At 40.8% G+C, this 20,512-nt stretch overlaps 1 long non-coding RNA gene across 14 annotated transcripts in view; it reads right to left on the reverse strand.

Annotated features, from left to right (window-relative positions):
• Positions 1–20,512, reverse strand: part of LOC108445582 — a 188,492-nt gene that overhangs the window by 68,827 nt on the left and 99,153 nt on the right. For 13 of the 14 annotated variants that reach the window (XR_001860500.1, XR_001860494.1, XR_001860497.1 and 10 more), the window contains 4 exons: positions 11,318–11,439; positions 7,015–7,066; positions 5,933–6,174; positions 3,780–4,001 (listed from right to left, as the gene is read on the reverse strand). This is a non-coding gene — a long non-coding RNA (uncharacterized LOC108445582). The remainder of the gene's footprint in view (positions 1–3,779; positions 4,002–5,932; positions 6,175–7,014; positions 7,067–11,317; positions 11,440–20,512) is intronic. The other variant, XR_001860507.1, reaches the window with a different exon arrangement.

Genomic DNA, 20,512 nt, shown 5'->3' on the forward strand with positions numbered 1-20,512 from the left:
AGTGAGCACCTTCACCCCCTTCCCCTACAGCCTCCTCCACACCAACTGACACAAGTCCCCTCTCACTGCAACGTATCCTTGTGCCTTCCCTTTTCCCAAGAGCACTTGTCACTTCCCAGCCACATTGTGGAAGTGGAGGCTCAGCACATGGGTCCAAGGACAGCTTCCCGATGTAGGGGCAGCCCAGTTTGGGGTGGGTGCTGCCAGCCACACCACGGTGCCAGGCTACACCATCCAGGGCCAGCAGCACTCATGCAGTTGCTTGTTTTTTCTGCCACTCATTGGCAACATACAGAAAAGTTTCAGACAGGATGACCTGATATCTGCAGCTGCTTGTCAATACTCAAATAAAAATGTAGAGGATGTGAATAAATAAACCCATATGTGCTCAGTGCAGATCCTGATCACACACGTGCACACCCTGTGATGGCAGATGGAAAGGAAACAGCGTTTACCTGTGGTTCTAAGACCAAGTACTGCCATTGCCTAGCACAGTTCAATGTAACTGCTCTGAGACACAAGACAGATGGGATAGAAAGATGTGAAGTGCTACAAATAAAATCTAAAACTGAACTTTTAAATATTCATTCTGAACTATAAAGAGAGCTGTGGCTTTTGTGTGCTACAGATGGCTTGGAAATGCAGTGCAAACAAAGGACCAATTTTTGAATACTCGTAGCTGCTCTACTATAATAGCTGGAGGCCCAAAACTCCAGGGGTTTGAGATGATTCAACTAGATCCTCTTACCTGCCAAATTTCATCAAAGCAACATTGCTTTTACCATCTTATAAGGGATGAAAGAAATATGAATAGTGTGGGGTTTTTTAATGAAACATGGACTGCTTAAGCTTGAACAAAAAATTACAATATGAATGGAATGTGCAAGGTAAAGGGAAAGCCATCGTTTTATTATACATACTTAAAGCATCTTATAAGATGAAATCTGTACTTTTTATAGATTGAAAGATTAAATAGAAATATTTTGGTAGATTTAGATAAATGAAGGAAATAAAACCAAAAATAAGCATAATAAAAATCCCTGCCAGTCATAATCAATGAGAAACTGCTGACTGATTGCCAACTATGGCCTTATGTTTCAATCTAGGAAAGACACGTGTTTCTTTGTAAGGTAGTGGGGCACGACCTCATCAATCAGAGATTATTCTCTGCATAATAGTTTATGGAAAGAAACCACTAATGCCAACTCCTTATCTGCCTTCCAGACAGAGGCCAGCTGATATGAATACAACTGGAAGGGGACTAAACCCAAGTAGTGCTGCTACTAAGACCATACACTGCTGTATTTACATGGCAGTAAATATTTTCTGATGCTATTAGCTACTAGCAAAGATTATACTTTGGCTCTAGAGAGGGGATACCCTCACACCTTTTACATGTATTTGAGCTTCTATAGAATGGAACTGGACAACAAAAGAAAGATGGAGTGTCTGTGAGGGAGCAGGGATCACCCAAAAGGGAGAGAGGACCCCTGTACAGCCAACAGTCCTCCAAACATAGAAGCCACAGAGACAAATGTACAGCACTGAATCACAGCTAGAAGCCAGGTTTATGGGTAATTATGAGGTGCCACTGCCAGCTGAAGGGAGAGAAAGTGGAGGAATAAGAGGAAAAGGCATGAAGGTCTTGATAGCAAATGTAACCATCCTGTAATGACAGTGAGAGCCAAGAGACAGTTGCAGTCTGATATCAAGTGATGGGTGAAAGACGACAAGTGGGTTATGTTATCTGTGAAATCAAGGGAATTAGCCAGGAGGGATGTGCAGAGGGAGGCAGCCTGGATAGCATGAGCTGTTGGGGAAGGGATGGTTGAACTACTGCTGCATTTGTCAAGGTTAGAGAAAAGGATTCTGTGAAAAATCAAGCTAAGATGATGGGAGTTGTGTTACAAGTTTTAATGGCCTCCAGAAAAGACAGGAAAAGGGGCAACTTATGGCAGGGAACCAGACTGCTGGTTTGGGGAACATCCCAGGTAACAGGCGTGAACTGAAGGGAAAACCTGCAACCTCACTGCAGAGACACAGGATCCTTTATGGCTGGCAGGAAGAGAGGAAGGGGGACTTGGCAAAGCTTGAGGAAGCAGGCAAGAAGACCAAGGCCTCCCTTTCAACCGTGTTTGTCTGGTGCTGGATCTGCACCCACCAGAGTGCAAGCAGAGATTGCAGTCTGACGGTGTGGCTTGGCCTCTGTTCACAGCTAAGACAAAAAAGTGGCAGATGGACTGAGGGGAAAGGGCAGGATCCTCTTGCAGAAAATACAGCTTTTCCAATGGCCTTGCTGTCCTTTTGAGAGTAACTGCTCTCCAGGACAGAGTGTCCCAACAGGACACTTAAATGCCTTCAGCACATTACAGTACTCAGAGATAAAACTGAACAACTTTTCATGAAATCTGCCTCAAATAAAAACATCTTTATTGCCCTGGGCTAATGTGTAAGTTAGCGAGGGATTATAGTTCAGCTTCTATAGCCATTTTATGTAATAGGAAAAAAAAAAATCCAAGGGACCTCATCTGTTAGCCCTCTAAAATATACAAAGAAGTGTTAATCTGCACTTCATCATGGTAATAGGCTATCAGCTATTTTCCTAAACCCTCATGCTCACTGGTGTCATTCTAGGCAGAGCCAGTCAACCAACTTAATCATCTTGTGACTTGCTGCAATGTACCCCTTCCTTTTGAACATATATAAATCCTAATTATTTTTTAATCCTTTACTAAAACACTGGCAAAATGACTGCTCCCCTTGCAGCATACAGATGTGGAAATTTATAGGCACAGGAGCTGCAGTACTCCAGGGCCTCCTTCCCTGGGGGCTGTGTGTCGCTGGCAGGGTTTGGCAGAGGGCACCGCTGCCTCTCCAGCGGCAATCCTCTCCTGGTTTCTCCCGTTCCTCTTCTGAAGGGACAGTAAGCACTATAGTGAGGTTATATTTGCAGGTTGTAAGGCCACAGTGATGGGTGTACATAATCCTAACCCCAAGGTGAATTTGCTTATCTACACGCATATGCATTTGAATGCTTACCCAAATTGCCTGCCCCTTCCAGGATTTGGTTTCCTCTCAGACACCCTGATCTGCACCTTCCATCGAGTGCCTTCTTCTGGGCTGTCTCTGCCCTTCTCATCTGATGGAAATAGGGTTCCCTTGTGTCTCACTCCTTCTAGCGTACTCTCACCTGCAGCCTAAATGTGGATACCCAGGCTTGCCTGTGCTGTGCATTACTAAGAGAAAATACTCCAAAATCAGAAGACTAGCTTTAAAATTATAAGTTGATTTCAGTGATCACAAATACAGTTCAGATTGCAGTTTTGGCTCTGTTCACCTCTGCTGCAGAAAGGGGAAGTCTAGCTCTTCATAAAACACCAAGTGTTCAGTGAGACCCAGAGCGGAGGAGGAGTTATTTTTGTTGGTCTTTTGCCTTCTCTAAAGTCTATAATATAACAATTCATGCATACACATCACAAGAGGCAGCAGGGCTGTCACCACCAGTTTGTTACCTAATGCCTCATGTTTGTGGTGGCAAAGATCTGTCCCCCACCAGCTCCTGCAGAGTGGCAGGCTGGGACCAGGGATCCCACAAGGACAGGTGGTGTCCCATGCCTCCGTGTCTTCATCTGGAGACAGAGGTGGAACCTGCACCATGCGCTGCTCTCGCTTCAAAACACTGCTCTTAGCATCTTTTAGTAAAGTGGGAACTGGCACACAGAGCACAAGCAGCAGATACACACACAGTGGGTGGGTTCATACCACATTCACAGACCAACCTGTGTTCCTGAAGCAAAGCATGGTCCAGTTCCTACTGTTGTCCTAATGTGGTTGACTGAGCAGGACCTGTGCTTATAAAGAGTTCTTGGGCTCTCTCAAAATCGTATCATTATATGAAGTGTAAACTCAGGCATTATCATTCCTTTACACTCCCAGCCAGAAGATGAGACCACCGGCATCTCACCGTTCCACCAGCTCTACTCCAAATGAAGTTTCCATTCCTGTCACGAAAATAAACAAACCAGAGGAAACTCGTGCTGCCTACTTTAATGTCCCAATTCCCCAGCCTATAAAAGACTATCTACATTGCAGTACATTTCTGTCCAAGATTTAACAGTGAAATCTCCCCCAGGAATCACTTGTTATTGGGGAAAGAAGCACTGAAAAATCAGGCCCCTTACTGCAGCTGTTTATAGAACAGATCACCAGTTCTGGGAGATCAATGGGATAAACATGGCCCAAACTGTTCCCTGTATCATCATAGTAAACTTACAAGGATGCTCTTATAAAATGTAGTTTAATTGGAGTAGCTTACTTTTTAATTTGCAATTTTAAATGTGAGCATGTTATAACTTGTAGATGAACATTTCTATAAAGATAATTACATATGGCAAGACAGAAAAACTTTTTAAAACATTTTCTCTTGAATGTGTGCCTGAATTCATTTACAACTGTTGCTGCTTTAAACACTTCAGGCAGAATAAGTGGATGGCACTAAACAGCTTAGCTGCAATTATTATGGAATGTCTGAGGTATAATTTCCCCTGCGGTTTTGTTCGGCGTGCAAAATTCATAATTCTGATTTGTGGCAGGTACTTATTACCCATCACAGGTGGAGATATGCAAATATTATTCTAGTAGGGGTGAACAGTCTTTATTTCAGTATTCAGCTATTAACGAGATTTGTGAGTCTGGTACTCTGGGGCCATTTAATTAATTAGATGGTACAGATAAAATATAAATTGTTTTGTAGGCTCCACAATTCCAGTTCTAGAAGATGTAAAATATGGCTAAATGAACTTAGTATGGATTGATTTATTGTTTCATGTATGGCAAAGGGGAAAGGAAAATTTTGCCTGTTACTTTTGCCTATATAATCCTGTACAGCATCCTTGCATTGTCAAGCACTGTGAGAAAGGGATGTTATTTATTTGTCATTATTATTTAGAATGTCTATCAGTTATCCTCTTTATAAAAAATTGCTGGCATGCATCAAGCAATCTTAAAAATAGGCATGTTCTTTTATGGAAGCCAAAATGTGCATGTTTCAGAATAAGCACGTATTTCCAAGATATTTAGATTTGGTAAGACAATATTGTCTCAAGGTCTGAGACTTCTATTTTAAATAAATCATTTCCATGGGACAGATAAGCTCAACTTGCTAGGGGGGAATGCAGAGGAAAGCTACAACAGTGTGTTAGCATCTAGAATTTCAAAGAATTCTATTAATTGATTAATTCATATATTTCTTTTCCTAAATTATGATCTCTCTACTCCTCCAGAAGATTTCTGGAAAATTTTGAATACAGAAATTGAGGTTAAAAAAACCTCAACATGCTTTTATTCCCCAAAGTGATAGTTATAATGGCTGCAATAAAAGAAACAGCATTTACCAGGAGTTACAGCAAAGTACATGGCGAGACATTCACCCTCCCCTCATATGGAGGAAATAAAATGCACAAGGCATGAGACCGGAAATTGTTAGCAAACTGTCGGCAGGCATTGACCATTATATTAGTTTTAAATTGCAGGAAAATACTGCACTACACAATTACAGCACTATAAACATTGAATGAAAACCAGTTAGTTTTACTGAAGTAGGAGTATAAACAGCAGTCACTCTTATTGGTTTATTGAACATATTTTGGGGCCCATTCCAGCTGTCTTTATTAGCTCTAATGCAAATGATTTTGCACTGCTATTTTGCCAAGCTCTGGTAGCTGTACTGCTGCAAACAGAGCCTGCTGCTTTGTGTCTGCTGGAGACTTACTGACAAATATGATAAAAGATACATAAAATGAATAACAATACAGAACTGGCACCATACAAGAGAGGGAAAACTAGCAGGGGGAAATTATACTGTAAGGGTAGGAGCTGGTATGGTTTTGTGCATGTAAATCAAAAGCATACAAGTTTAACATTAGATACATACCAGGAGTTTGTCTGGTCACCTCCCTTCAGGGTGGGCAGAGCTGGTCATGGCCCTGCAGCTGCATCCCCTGGGACCTGCATCCCCAGTCCACCTGGCCGGAAGGCTGGAAGCAGATTCAGGGCTGACAGACCCCACCAAGGGCTGGGGCTGGGCAAGAACAGAAAGAGTCTCATGGAGATGGGAGCAGGCTGGACCAGGACAAGTGTCTGAGAGGGAGGAGAGCTTCTGGCATGGGAGAAGGTCTGCAAAGACATAAGGACTGCATTTTACCCAAAGAAAAGAGCTTCGGACTTTGGAGACATCCTGAACAGCAGAGGTGCAAACTCCTTTGAATAGAACTAGAGAATGACCTGGGAATATGGCTGCAGAAATAAATAAGTGAAAGGTAGAAAGTAGAGCAAATTAAAAGGACAAGGCATTGATTGGGAGCTGAGGAAAAGGGCCAGTCATATTTTGTGGGTGAACAGAATTGATCATGTAAGATATTTACTGTGGCTCAATTTCCAGTAGGAAAAGTCAATTGAGTATGTGGTGAGAAATTCCCCAAAGCAGAGGAGGCTGCAAAACCAGGATGATGTGTGGGGAAAAGAGCTGTGGGCAACTGAGTCTGAAAACAGGATTTCCAGCACAGGAGAGCAGTGAGTGTTTTCATTACAGTGCCAGCACAGCTAACTTCATGGTTTGGCTAAACTGTCAGCTGTGATCTGCACACTGAGAAACTTGGGGAATCTGAGCGCTGGTGCAATGGCAATGCAAAAGGTACGCCTTCATGGTGCACCTGTGGGAACACCTAGGAATATCACAGTATTCAATTCCTAAACAAACCCTGCCAGCAAGCACTAGAGATTGAGTGAATAGCTTGTATGGACAAACCAAGCAGTACTGTGACCAGAACTAGAGAAAATCTCAAGGAGAAAAACATATTTTAGTTAAATACAGAACAATACAAATGACAGTGATATCTATGGAAATGTTTTAATAGAAAAACAATAAATATTTATGATGTTCAGACACAATGAGGCCGAGTTACCTGCAGGCTTTAGATAAAATGCAGCAGAGAGTCAAACTCACTTCAATCTCACCTCTCATAGCAGTTGCAGAACATGGACTGCATCTCCTCCACATAGCAGCAAACTGTTCAGGAAAAAAAATTAAGTCTAGATTTCCACAGAGTAAATACACCAGAATAATATTCTGCATTTCAATACCTTAAATTGGATGAACAATACCCCATGGGTAGAATCCTTAAAAGACCATTCCTGCAGAAGATGAAACCTAGAAAACAGTTTTAATTAAATCTTTCCAATGACTTCATAAAAGCCCAGGAACAGCAGCAGTGCTATATGCAGTACCTCCACAGCAGCTCTGAGCTATACAGTCCAAAATGAAGGAGGAGTTCTAGTATTTCCTTTTTTTTTCCCCTAGGTATGCACACAGAAACACATCATTAGTTCAAAATCAATGCACAAATGAGAGATGTGATCAGAGAATTACATCTGTTCACAGTAGCACAGAGAGCAGTGCCATGGGCCAAGGGCAGTTCCTGAGCCGTTGAGGGGAGCAGTGCAGCATCAGGCTTTTTGATGCCTCTCGACTCAGAGGGAACTGCTGCCTGCTGGTAGGTGATTACCACCAGCATTTTTTCAGAATAATGTAAGTAAGCAATGTTTTAGGTGGCACTATAATATCTATCAGGCATAGTATTTGCAGAGGGATAATGGAGCAAAAATGCCTGTGAAGAACCTCTACTTCATCCAAAGACACTGCTGGGCAGGCATGGCTCCTCTCCTACAGGAAGTGCTCCTCAGCACCAGAAGCCCACCGGCTGTGCCCAAACCTACATGTAGAGAATCACATGGCCAGCTGGGAGGGCTCATAGGCACCTGAGGCCATGTCCCCACATTGGGCAGCAAGGCAGGAGCAGAAGGAGGCTGAGACCCACTGGGTGCCTACGGGGTCAGAGACACACAGCACCTCAGCCACTAGAGTGCCACTGCATCAAGGTGCTCAGGACAAGCAGCGCCACTTGCTTTGATTTCAGCTGAAAACATACCCCCCCAGAACATTAACACAGAATTTCTGCACCCTGTCATACACATGAAACACTGGCAATCATGCAAGGCTAGGTAAGGGCTGACTGGCCGTTTTGAGAGCACTGGAAATCAGCCTAAAGCTCTGTGCTGTATGTATGGATGATGAGCTAAACCAAGAGCAGAGGATGTACTTGAGAAGAAAACAACAAACAACAAAACATTACCTTGGATGAAAAATCCAATAATCAGCCTAAACCAAAACAGTGCCCAGCCCCATCAAATCCCCAGTTTGTTGATGATTCCCTGCCTCCTGTTACAACAGCTATGTTTATTCACATATAGTGCTTTTTAAGCTGTACATCCAGCCAGCACAGCTCAGTGTAGCTCCCCTGCCACCACAGTACAGCAAGACTGCAAACATGACTTCAGCAAGGTAAGATCAATTTACAGACACTAAGAAAGCATTCAAAAATTAATGCAACTAATCTCCTGGTTTCACCTGACAGGAGGTAAATTATTGATCTTTGCAATATGAAAGCACCAAAAAGAACAAACTCAGAACTGCACACTTTCATGTGCACCCTTGCCTCCTCTTGTCAAACTTAAAACAGTCATATCCAAAGGGCTGCAGGGACATTTGAGAAACACATGTTCTTCCTGTACAATTTAATCATGGCACGAGCAAAAGGCAGATGCTCCAAGAAGCCTGTGGTTGTGTAAACAAGAAAGAGCATCACCTGAACCCATGGCACAAGACGATGCTCACAGAAAGACATGCAGGGAGACTGGCAGTTTAGGCTTTTGGAGTCTTTCCTTAATCTTTAATATGCAATTGAGGATGTACAGCTCTACAGCTAAAGCCTGGTACAGGCACTGATACATCACCCATGCTTCTCACTCAAGGGACAAGCCTGCTTTATTAATCAAACCTCGTTTTTCCCCATTTTCCCCCCTCTCCTGGCAACTCCCTACACTGCAACATAAAGCAGAGCTCCTACAAAGGCACTGCAGAGGCTGACTACAGGAGTGAAAGCCTCCTGCACAGCAGCTTCCCCCTCACGCCTGCCTGCTTTCTTCCACATACCACCACAGAAATGTGGCATGAGAATTTCCATCCCCAATAGGCAATATATAAGAGAAGAACGCAAAATAACCCTACTAATAGTCCCCAATATTTTCCCGACTTCTTCACTGTCTTCATTGTGGAAAAAGGAGCAATTCCTCCAGGACAAGGCATTGTTCCCTGACCCTAAACACACAGCATTACATCAGGCTACAGAAAGTCCCATGATGCAGGTTAATGTCTGTTGGTATTAGCTAAAAAATTATTTTGTTATTCTTATATATCTCTTCCATTCTGTATACCATGTGCACTGATTCATTATATGGATGTAACAGATTGACTGGTCTGAACCCAGGAAAGGTTTTCATTGAAGACACTGAAAGTAAATTTTTCTTTTTTTCATTTCTCTCTTTTTTAAGCCTGAAAATTCCAGGTTATGCTTAACTTTTTTGTCTAACACAGCACCATGGCTTTCCAATGTATTTCAGTAGGAGTTTTACAGCTTCCACCAGGTACATCGCATTCTTCACAATGCCTTTAACCATAGGAGGAGTGTTCCCAAACGTTGTATCAAAAACAATTTGTATCAAATTTCAGCTGTATTTAGTACGGCATATTCAACTGCATCTCCCAAAAATTATCCTGCTCTCTTCTGGAAATGTATAAGCTTTTGTCCCTACCCTGTAAGGAGAAACATTATCCTGCATGTTCAGGCTTTGAGAAGAGTTTGAGCACAGGATGATGGAGAACGCCAGTGTATTGCTATGACATGATCTTTTTTCAAAATGCACTCAAGAGTGAATTTTGCCTTCTACCAAAACGTGGCACATCACAGAGCACAGACACAATTTCATGGGCAAACCATACTTTTAAGAACTTGGCTTAATATTTATCCTAAACTTTTTCTGTATTTTCCCTCTCTCTTGTCTCCATCTCAGATGATAAATAATTCCTCTGTCTTTTCCATTGTTTTTATCTCAGAGGTGTTATTGGTATAAGAATAGATCCTTTAGGTCTTTCCAGTTCTACAGATCTGGTATCATTTTCATCAAGTTATTTTTTTCTGCTGTTTTCTGTAGTACTGCTTTCTCCTCCTGCCTTTTCACCTTCCTTTCAAAGACTGGAAACAAGTGAGATGAAACTTAATGGTCCTCTACTTACCCTAGTATTTCTGCTAGCTTTTAACTTGAATATTGATGGTAGTTCACATCTAACCACTACACCATTATTGCCTATTTTGCCTTCAACGTGTTCACTTTAACCTGCAAAGATGGTTCTAAAACGAGTTCTGCTCTAAACTTCCTTAGTAATGTCATGTTAGCAAAATTCCTCTTTTAAAAAAAAATCCTCCTTGTTTTAGGAGAATTTATAGCAACATTCTTCATTATTATTCTGTTAGCTCATCTCTTAGCAAAAATATTGCTGCAGCCCCACTGGAAAAACTAATACATTTTATTTATTTTTTAATTTATATTGTATGTATGTATTTCCAGGAGGAATACATTAGACTACCAATTTTTTTATTCTTCTCTTGTTTTGCAGCATACCAAGTTCTTCCCCTTTAAGCTTACATAAAGTTCTCTTTCTTCTTTAATCTTGATTGTGTTTCTTGATCATATCCCCTATTCTTGGTATTAACACAATCCTTCCCACCTCAATCCTCCTTTACCCTCTGCTTCTTGCTCCTGTAGCAGCATTCACTCCTGTGAACTAGAGAGATGGAAGCAGATGAAAGACTTCTGTTTTCTTCTTTTTCTCTTATTATTTTATCAGAAGCTTATCATTTTCTCTGAAAATTGAGGTGTCACAGAGTACTGTCAAAGGCTATGAGTAGTTTATCACATTTTCCCCTCAATGCATTACAATTCACTTGCATGGTGTCTACTTTTAGCACTTCTTAAATATTATTTTCTATGCCCTTAACAACATCCTGAAATGACAGCAGCATCTTCAGCAGACAATTACCTCAGCACCCAACAGTCTGCACTCTGTGCAACTCTGTATCAGTGATACCCTGTGTTGTACATTTCAGCCATCGGGCACTTCACCACAGAAGCAGCAGAAAGAGTCTCTTGCACCAGATCATTCAAATCACTGCATTCCCACCACTGATGCTGTAAGTGCAGCTTCAGTGCACTGCACTCTGCTGCAAGCACAGGGTGGGAAAATGCACCTCATCCATGTGCCCAGCAGGGATTTGTTGATTGCTGTTTGTAGCAGAAAGCTGTGATTTGTTCAGCACTCAACCACAAATTAGCATGGTCACAGCACAGGCAAACTCTTGCTTACCTAGAGGTGTTGCATCCTTTGTGAAAGGGAAGTGGCTCCACATATACCATTGTCCTGCTGCCTCCCGAGTACCATTTAGGCAACTACTCATTTTAGCCAAGAGTCTCTGTTGGCAAGAACCACTAAGGAGAGAATTAACAATAAGATCATATGATTATACACAGTGATTAAGAGTTGATATTAAATCTTCAGTAGCATTAGAATCACTGTAGCTTTCACAGTAGCTTCTATAATACACATATACATGCTGGTTACCACAAGACGTTTCTGAACAGTACCTCCATCTAATGCACAAAAGTTTGATATACATTTTCTGCTAGTCTTAGTAAGGTAATTTAACCTGTAAAAGCCAGAACTTGTGTTCTAGGAATTATATGAAAGCAAGTAACCAAATTGTATCTGGAAAATAATTTAGCACTGAAAGATTTCATAACTGTTTTCTAGCATCCATAAGAGATATTAAACAAATAGATTCCCAGGGGAAGGCTCTCCTCATGCTTCCATTAGTTCCAGAGAACTAATGTTCCAGCTCTGAGTTCCAGAGAAATCAGACAAATTAATTTTGGTGTCAGTGCAAAGGGTTTGGCTTCAGAGGCTTTCTATGTGCAGGTTTTGCTCACTGCACCACTAATGAGCAGTAGAAAATTAATAAATGCGTATGTGCAGTTAGGCAAAAGAGTTTCCTTTAGTGCCTTCTGCATGGTAAAATAAAACTCATTGTTTGCTAATCAAGTACTCAAGGTAAATCTTTTGTGGTGGATGGGGTGTTACTGTGAACAGGGAAGAACAGACCTGGCAGCTGCATGTGGGGAGATGGCACATCCTGGCAGGGGCTGGAGTCACTAACTGCAGAGCTCCATCTGATAGAAACCCTAACGGGATGTCTTCAAAACCTTCACACAGAAAGGCAAGTAGGTAATACGTGTAGCTTTGCTTATGCACATTTCAAGGGTTTGCACCACCAATTTGTAGCACACAGGTTTTGCTACACACAAAGACTACTGTGTGTCTGTTTAATGGTAGGAATATCCATATGAAAGCAGGTCAACCAGCAGTAGGAGCACAGCTTGATGAATTACAGAAGGTTTTATGGCATCTTTTTAATTTGCTTTTTTATTTCTAAAGAACTTTCTGGTGTGACAAGTACAAGCCAACTATTAACTATTAAACAAAAGGGAGACTATTTTGGTTAACAGTCTTTTACTCTCTTTTTGAATGTCAGCACATGTCCCCCTGGCACATTCCATAAATTCAAGAGCTACCAGATGGTTGTGTAACAGCAATGCCCAAAATACACTCTAGAAATTAAAGAATCACAACAGAAGACAATGAGTGAGTCGCTAAGAGACACGAACAACATCTACTCTCAGTCATCACTTCCACTAGGTGGACAAGCAATTTAAAACAGTGCCAGGAATGGCACAGCTTCCACCTAGAAGAGAGTGGAGCACAGCCTGCCCTGGTGTGATGCAACACTACACATAGCAGCACACTGCAGATACAGCTTGGAATGTACATATTTTAGAAGTATTGATTTTAAAATCAAGGTAGTGGAAACGAATAGAAAATGACAAGAATAATTTTCTTGCAGCATTTGCCTCTGGGAATGATTTATCTCCACACACAATGCTCATTTGAGTTTTGAAACTTCAACACAGGATTTTTCTTTTTTTTTTTTTTTTTTAACTAGGCATTTTACATATCCCCTCTTCCAAATCTATACTCAGTTTTTATGTGGGGTTTTTTATGGGGTTTGGGGATTTCTTTTGCTATATTCAGTAACTTTACCACTTAAAAGCAGTGTTACAAGAAGTGTCCTCAGCTACAGGTGTGCGATTCAGTCATCAGGGATATGTAGATACCAAATTATTCACAGATTCAATTTTCCCCCATCTAGTTAGTAGGTGCTCTACAGAATCTTGCCTGACAATGGTATTTTTATGAAAACTTAACTCCCATCGACAAGACGTCATTGATTTAGGAAGTGCGGTCTAAGTGAATATTTATATTCTGAATTTCTGAGAAAAGAAAATGTTACCCAGGAAAAATGTATATGCTCACACAAAGCATTCTCTGCAAGAGGGCAGCAGAACACGACTTCAGTCAGACAGCGCAGCTTTTACATAAAAGAATTTCAGAGGTGCGAACAGCAGGGCACTGAGTGCTGAAAGAGGCAGGGATTTGGGACTGGTGTCTGTGAATAGGACAGTGCTACAGGCTGAAGCCTTCACGGTGCAGAAGCACATGTTTACAAGAGGATTTCAGGCCTGTAAACAGCAGGGCTTTAAGCAAGCGGAGAAGAGTTCATGTTCCTGAGAAGGGAATGCAGCACAAAATGTCCTGCTTCTTCACAGAGAGTCACCCTGCTTGCAGCTGTCTAAAATTAGAGACACAGCCATTGTTCCAATGGATAATCAGGTCTAAGAGCTTTTTCAGGGCATCTCTTGACAGCATGAGGGTTGGTACAATTCAGCATGTCAGTTTAGCTGCACTGAAAATCTGAAAAGGCCAAATTACAGTTTCATTTTTTTCTGTATTGCATTACAAAGATACCAACAATAATCAACAGGATAAATTTGATGATGAGATTAAAAACATGTTAATGCCTTTTAATGGGATCAGTCCTGTTCTGAAAAAAATACGAAACTATATCAGGAGGGAGTCAGGGGAGTATTTGAGAACAGCTTTAATGTGAGTGCAAAATTTGGTGCCCATGAAAGATTTCTTGTTGAGTTTTTTTAATTCACTTTAATCTCCACATAGTAGAGTCTGGAAGTCCATTAAGGAAAAAACTACAGTATTCCAGTTTTGAAATTAGAAGGCACCTCAGTAATTAATGTTCCTTCATCAGTGTCTGAGAGGCAATTTACAGTACTCCCACATTTCTGAAGAAACAATGCTGATAGAGCAACATCAGAAATGAGCACACTGAGGTAGAGCCCCTGATAATGGCAGGTACCTGCTGAAGTCCTGAATTGTGCCCAGCACCACTACACAGCAAAGTTTCACTTTGCCTGAATTCACCAGAAATGGCTCTGCCTCCACTTTGCTATCCAAGACACTGTCTCCAGAAAGAAAAATGGATGATCACAGAAGAGACCTCAGCAAAGTTGTTGCAAACTAAAGAAAAAATACTGTGCAACCTAGGCTCAACAAATAACAAAGAGTAAAAATAGTAGTCACTAAGCATGCCTCATAATCCAAAAAGTAATCATTAAGTATTAGAAATTATTCAAGAGCTTCCTATATTTAATTACATAAGGTCTTCCTACAAAAATCCATGCCTTTGCAGTCCAAATTTGAATATGACATGAGCAAAACATTCTAGTAATGCATCAACTAGCCAAAAAAATTACATTAACAAGTAATTGCAAACCAGAGCCATTTTTGTGCTCTATAGGAGTAATTTTTCTCTTCTCAGCACATGAGGTCTGCTGTCCATGTTATCATGAACACAGAGGTTCAAAGTTTCACAAATTTTGATTCAAAGTTCAAGTAAGCATATCCTGTTCTGTATTATTTCAGATGATCATAACATTCAGATTGTATTATTTTCAAAATTCACTGACTGTCCCCTCCACATCAAGGGACCTCAGAGGACTCCATAATTAAGACAACAATTTAAATAGGAGCTTTCTAAGTGCCCCTATCCCTCTGTAAATATATGAATATGATTTTTTACCTCTATGACAAGGTTAATTCTTCCACACTGACTTCTAGACTTGCGATTTGACTGTGAACTGACATTTCGATAAGGAATCTACACCACACTTAACTGTGTACACCACTCTCCAGCACATGTTCACATGTCCTACAGGTAGCAGAGCCTGGTGCACCAACACATTCCAGCTCAGCTGTCTGAATATACTGACTCAGCTGCACTGCAGCCACCCTACTCTTACTTGCAGTTACCATCTCTAAAAGAAGTCTGACTGCTACTAACTAATGCCATGGGAGATGCTGCAGCACTTTCTCCCTCTACTTCAAACAACAGGAATAAGCCCAAGGAAGCTGCCTAGTCAAACAGCAATGCAGCTGGCAGCAAATGCAGTTCTCTGAACAGCAGCACCAGGGCAGTGCAGCTCCTTAGCCCTGCAGTGCAGCTGGCTGCACCCCCCTATCTGCACACTGCTGCCCACCAGCGCTCCCGGTCCTGAGCAGCACACGCGGTGCTCCAGGAGCCATCCTGCCAAAAGCACAGTCTGTCCTATTCCTTCCTTTCTACACCATCACAAAATGCCTGTGCATGTCTGAGGAATAGACGACAACCCCTGCAAGTCCCTGGGTGGGGAGGAGATGTTATTCTATGGTCCCAGCTCTCCATCTTGCAGCTGCTTCAAATTACTGTCTTTTAGGTCATCTCCTTCAGTTCTACCAAACACAGCCTATGCCATTTTTTATAGCCTGTGCTCCTTCTTTCCCCAGCACCATTCCCTATCCTGGCTACAACTGTACCAGTCTGGTTTTCTGCATCATTTTGATGCCATATTTCTTTCCAGCTATCTTGGATGATACCTTCTTAACTGCTTACGACTGCTCCAGCCTGATGAAGGCAAACAGGATTATTCAATATAATTAACATTTCTATAGGGCACTGACAATTGCACACAGATTTGAAATCCAGGATACAAAAGAGCAACATCAATTACAATGCTAGGAGGATTCTCATTCATTACCATGTTTACTTGCAAACACAAAATTAGTGATGCCTGGATTAAGATTAGAAACAACATAAACTGCTATCACAAAAAAAAAAAAAAAAAAAAAAAAAAAAATCCTTTCAAGTGTATTTCACACAGAGCACATGCAGTACCTCTTAAAATATGAAAAATGATAATATCAATGACACTCTAATGGAGCACATCTTTTTCTCTAAGAGTAAAAATACAGAGAGAGAGAAAAGAGAAAATGGCTTATGATAATTTATTTAGATTTCTTGCTAGTAATATACATTTTAAAAGAAGAGGCATAACAAGCTGTAAACCACAGTATAATAGTTAAATTAAACTGCAAATTTCAACTTCATAACTCTGAATTTTTAAAAAAAAAAGTCAAAATGGGTCACAACGAGTTTTTCTTGTTTAATAAAACTGGGTTTGAATTATAAAATTGTTAGAAGTCAGTTTAAAAGATAATTTTGCCATATGCCAGAGGTCATGAGAAGAAGCTAGTGTATGAAAGACATCGAAGTTGTACTTTAGCCCTACAAAGACAGCACTTTTCCTGGTCAAAAACCTGAAGGTGATTATAAGTAAGAAAAAAACCCTAGCAATAATTAGCAGCATTTAGTAAGTCAGAAACAACAAACAGGAGACAAGTGAATTCTTTAAATGGAATTCAACCATCTCTGGCATCACAACCACCCAACTCAGAGTCCCTGGGAAGACCCACTCATTCACTCTGAAACAGATTTCATGACCCAGACAAATTCCTGACTGCTGCAGACTCCTGTCCTGTCTGTCCTGGCTTCACCTACAACCAAGGCTGAAAACAAATACATCCATTTTTATCTTTCATACAGAGTAATCTGAATACCTTCAAAGTCTTTCTTCACTTACAAAGTTGATCCAAGGTACAAGGGCTGTAAGATACAGCTCTTTTGAGGACTGGGACCATGATGTCCTTGGGCTTCCAAGACTGAGGGGAAAAAAGAAGCCAAACCAAAATCAAAACCAACAAGCCATTATTTTTTTCTCAGGCCTGTTTTTTTGTCTCTGAGGATGGAAACCTGTTTGTCTCCTACTCTAAGCCTATGAAAAACCAAAAACACTGAGTCTCCAGCCTTTGCTAGGGATCACTGACTTTCCTGTATTCATTATGTGAGTAATAATTCCTACTTTACTACGTTACACCAAACATCACAGAAGTGTGACTGACCCAGTGAAGTCAATAAATACAAGGAAAGCTGTAAAGGGTCTCTGCACATAAAATAGACTGGTATATCAGGCTAACCAGGACCTTCCCAGAGCCTCTAGAGAGGGTTTGCCAAGGCTGCCCCAAATGGTGGTCCCCCAAATGCTGGTGACACAACTGCAAAAAACTTTGAGAGGTATTGTCTTTACAGTATGATCTTAAAGTACTTTCTCTCCTCATTTTAGGACAGCTAAAATGGAAGAGTAACAAAAACCATACACCAGACTCATTTTTGAAAACAAAGTGAAATAAACAACCTAATATTTTGATTCCAGACTTACATTTAGACCATAACAATTTTTAAGTGAATACTAACGGAAATGAACTGAGTTCTTTCTCACCTCTTCTTGTTTACAGTCTCATAAACTGGGATACCACACTACCAGTGTCACACAGGATGTCATTTTTTCTCTTGGCAAGTAAACACATGTGAAAGAAAAGGCATTGCGTTTATAATGATAACAACAGAACTTGCTAACATAGTTTTTACCAGGTTCCAAAGGGACAGCTTCAGGTTTCTGATGTACAGTCCAATGTCTTTTAGATCCACGTATATTTTTCCACCCTGCTGAGCACAGTTTAAAATGCAGAAGCAGCATAATTCAATATTAGACTATTTCACAGTACCACGTGAGTTCAAAACAGAAAAAATAACATTAAAAGCAGTGAAATCAATCAAATGAATTATCTGAAAATAAAATTAGAGCATAAAACAACAGTAGGCCCAGGAATAGACAGGCTGTCTCCTCTTTTACTCTTGGGACATATTTCTTTTAGTATGGCTTCAGTCATTCACCCTGACATTTCCTTGGACTCCCCAGAGCCCCTTGCAAGGCTGGGTCAGGATTGAGCACTGAAGTTAGAAGATGCTTCTTAGCATTTACTTAGCAGTTAACACGGGAAACAGCCACCATCATAAAGCACAGGGTATCTGTGCATTTTGTGCAAATTTTCTTAATCTTTCATTTAGAATGTAACTAATTTTCAAGTACTTTTCAAATTTTCTTAATCTCAAGACCTTATTCCATGAGAACTTTTATATATTAGCTCTCATCCTTGATTCTCCCAGACTTTAGTCTTTCTCCCCTCCAGCACACTGCCAGTACCAGACTGCTGCTGCTCCTGCTCCTAACTCAGTTCCCTTGATTTGAAATAATTTCTCCCTTTCTCCTCAGATATTATCAGCAATGATTGATGGTCAAAAGCTGCTCTGCTCCTACAGCAACTAGCAGCAGGCAGGGGGAGATAGGGCTGCTGCCGAGGCCCCAGCCTGAGGTTTCACCTGAAATCCAACACCAGGAGCAGTGAAAGCCAGACCTTGAAGACAAGCAGCAATGGACATCTGCTTGCAGATCTCCATTTAAAAGCAAAAGCCCACAGTGCGAATTTGGAGAGCTCCTTTCAGGGCAAAAGGAAAGTTTGGGGGTTTCCCCCCTTCACCAGGGTGCACACCTTGGATGGGGGGTGAAGTGTGAATCAGGAATACACCATCATATTTGCAAAATATGATAGCAAAAGACAAAGTATGTCACAAAAGGAAAGAAAAGGAGTTATGCTTAAAGGCAGCCCTAAAGGGAGCAAACTTCTGGTTTTTGTAAGAGGAATGAAAGGTTATTGCTCCTACATGACAAGAATAACATTTTTTACATTCCCCTTTTCAATAACAACAGCTAAATTCTCACAGGATTCAATGTTTACGCTCACAAAAATCAATTTTTCCCTTTTATTAAAAAATTATGTACAGTAAATTGCTGCTACAACACAATCTACATTGTTTAACATACCCTGCTTTGATTTACTGTTCCATTCATAATCTGCTGATGATTAAGCTTCTCAATAACAATCCACTAGCCTTTCTAAGTGATATCAAGTTGTTTGTTTTTAATCTGCTGAAAATCATCCTGTAGACAGATGCATTATTGAAGAATTACATTTTAATTTATTTTCACGCAGTGCCTGTGATGGGCATTTGGATTAACAGAGTACAATAATGCTTCTTTATGCCTGTATCTATTCAAATCAGAAATTACCTGCATACACTGTCTCTGATGGTGGTCAAAAACTGTACAAAGAACTGAGAATAGTGCTTCTTAATATCACACAGCCCTGCTGCTCATCAATGAGTCTTTTTCTGTTCTAATGCTTTTGTCATGTATATGAAAGTCATTATGTAGTTTAGAAAACAGGAGATGAAGTGAAAGAGGAAGATCAGGGACCTGGGATGCATTAATATTCTACCAGCGTCAAAGATATTTCCCTCGAGGGGCTCCTACAGGCCACACTGTTATTACAGTGCCTATCCATTATCTTGTGCTGTACTTGGTATTAAGACAATAATGGAGAGAATAGGATTATGTGCAGATGATAGGAAGTGCGAAGGCAATTCAGCAAGATAGGAAATGAATGGAGACATGATTCTTTCCTCGAAACTGGGAATGGTTTAGCATAGGGTAAGGGAGAAGATAAATGAAGCAAAATGAAATCTTTACAGGTTAGCTGGGGTAAAATGAGTGTTTACATAGAAGCCGATGAGTTTAACCTTTTTGATACAGAATATCGCAGCATCTTTCTTCAATGCAGCAGTGTATATCCCTTCAGTGGTCTGGTTTGATCTGAAAACTCACTCAACACACATGGGGAAATGACTGTTATTAATTTCATAGAGCAGTCTTATGTAATGGAGAACCATTTAATTCACTCCAATAAAGGAAAAATTCTGAACCCCACTCCAGCTTTCTATATTTAAACTACAAGCTTGAAAAATTCTACCCACTAAACAAACAGGCAGAAAATAAATAATTTTTTTTAGAAAGCGATAAAGAATGATCTAGCATAACCAAGTGAAATGCTGATCCCACATTGAAATGCTCACATTCTGCTTTACGATTGGACACCTTTCCATTTCACAAGTAAGAGTCCGTGGCTATTAGCAAGTCACAAAGGCTAATAATTTTAGGAGGCCAGCAATGCATTATGATAGTGATAAACAAAGACAGGACCAGATTGTGTCATTTACAGACATTTCTGTGGCTTATGTCTGTCATATTTTTTTTAATTAGGATAAATCACACACACACAATTTGCAATAACAGCACAATGCCAAAAGAGATCATTTTTGCTCCCTAAAGTACAACTATAATTTTATTCCTTTTAGCAGCACTTGAAGGCTTTCCTTCTGTCAGGTTAAAGCCCAACAAAGCAGATCAGCAGCGCGACCGTGCAAGCGCACGCAGCCGTGGGAGCGCTGAGGCAGCTGTGCCGCTGCCCTGGCTGGGGATGGCG

The sequence above is a fragment of the Corvus brachyrhynchos genome, unplaced genomic scaffold (assembly GCF_000691975.1).
Source record: "Corvus brachyrhynchos isolate BGI_N302 unplaced genomic scaffold, ASM69197v1 scaffold101, whole genome shotgun sequence".
Classification (NCBI taxonomy): Eukaryota; Metazoa; Chordata; class Aves; order Passeriformes; family Corvidae; genus Corvus; species Corvus brachyrhynchos.